Below are 1,480 nucleotides of genomic sequence, written 5' to 3'. Positions count from 1 at the left end.
TCCTTTTGCTTAGCTTCTTCATCCCTAATTTCAGCTTCTCCTTTTTTTGCCTTTTCAGCATCAGCAACTTTCCCAGACCTTAAGGTAATAGCCTTGACTTGCTCTTTAGCTTCCTTCCTGCCTGGTACTTCCGTGTCACTGGGAAGTGTGCCAGGTTAACGATTGAGCACTGCATTGGCTATTTGACCGATTTGATTTTCCAAGGTCTTGATAGCAACCGCCTGACTCTTGCATAACAGCTCAAGTTCATCAAAATCAGCACTAGTAGGTGCAGCTGTACTTCCCTGTTGAGGGTATGATTGCCTTTGAGCATACTGCTGTGGTTGCTGGAATCCAGGTGGATTAAACTGTTTACTCACACCTTGCTGATATGGTGGCTGAATAGCATTCTGATTATTACCCCAGCTGAAATTTGGATGATTTCTGTTGTTAGGATGATAAGTAGCTGGCACAGGCTGTTGTTGTCGCTGATAATTATTCACATACTGAACAGATTCGTTGACAAGAGAACACTGATCCGTAGCATGAGAACCTGCACAAAGCTCACAAACCATAGCTATTTGATTAACTCCATATGTAGCTAGAGAATCAACCTTCATCGACAGCGCTTGGAGCTGTGCTACAATAGCGGTGGCTGCATCGACTTCCAGAATACCTGCTACCTTCCCAGGCATCATCCTCTGAGTTGGGTTTTGATGCTCATTTGCAGCCATAGTCTCGATAAGATTATAAGCCTCAGTATAGCTTTTGGCCCATAAGGCGCCTCCAGCTGCTGTATCGAGCATGGACCGAGATTGGGCCCCCAAACCATTATAGAAACCAGTGATCACCATCCAATCGGGCATTTCATGATGTGGACACTTTCTCAACATTTCCTTGTAACGTTCCCAAGCTTCGCACATAGATTCTGTAGGTTGCTGTGCAAACTGAGTAAGAGCACTCCTCATAGCAGCAGTCTTTGCCATCGGATAAAACTTCACCAAAAACTTTTGCGCAAGATCTTGCCAAGTAGTGATGGACCCAGCTGGTTCAGAATGTAACCAGTCCTTAGCTTTGTCCCTCAGTGAGAATGGGAAAAGCCTCAGCTTGATAGCCTCATCAGTCACTCCATTATATTTGAAAGTGCTGCAGATCTCGACAAAATTCCTTATGTGCATGTTGGGGTCTTCAGTTGCAGCTCCTCCAAAAGAAACAGAATTTTGCACCATCTGAATAGTGCCCGGCTTGATTTCAAAGGTGTTAGCTTGAATAGCCGGATGAAGAATGCTTGACTGAATGTCATCAATTTTAGGCCGAGAAAAGTCCATAAGAGCTGGATCATCCTGAACAATACGATCACCCATGTTTACTGGTTCTTTCTGCTCAGTTCCCGAATCTAAATCTTCAAAATCTATCTTCTCCGGAATATCAAGAACTTCGTCTGTCTCCTCAGCTGTATCTAAAGTCCTCTTGCGAGTACGAGAACGAGTATGCATAAACG

The 1,480-nt window shown here is 44.3% G+C and overlaps 1 non-coding gene across 1 annotated transcript; it reads left to right on the top strand.

Moving 5' to 3' along the window:
* Positions 1 to 843: 843 nt before the first annotated feature.
* On the top strand, positions 844 to 950 carry LOC141687564 (small nucleolar RNA R71). The gene has a single exon (XR_012561059.1). It is a non-coding gene; the product is annotated as a small nucleolar RNA R71 (small nucleolar RNA).
* Positions 951 to 1,480: the final 530 nt, after the last annotated feature.

The sequence above is a fragment of the Apium graveolens genome, chromosome 9 (genome assembly GCF_009905375.1).
Source record: "Apium graveolens cultivar Ventura chromosome 9, ASM990537v1, whole genome shotgun sequence".
Lineage (NCBI taxonomy): Eukaryota > Viridiplantae > Streptophyta > Magnoliopsida > Apiales > Apiaceae > Apium > Apium graveolens.
Note: the sequence above shows the minus strand (reverse complement) of the source record. Positions and strands in the feature narration are given on the sequence as shown.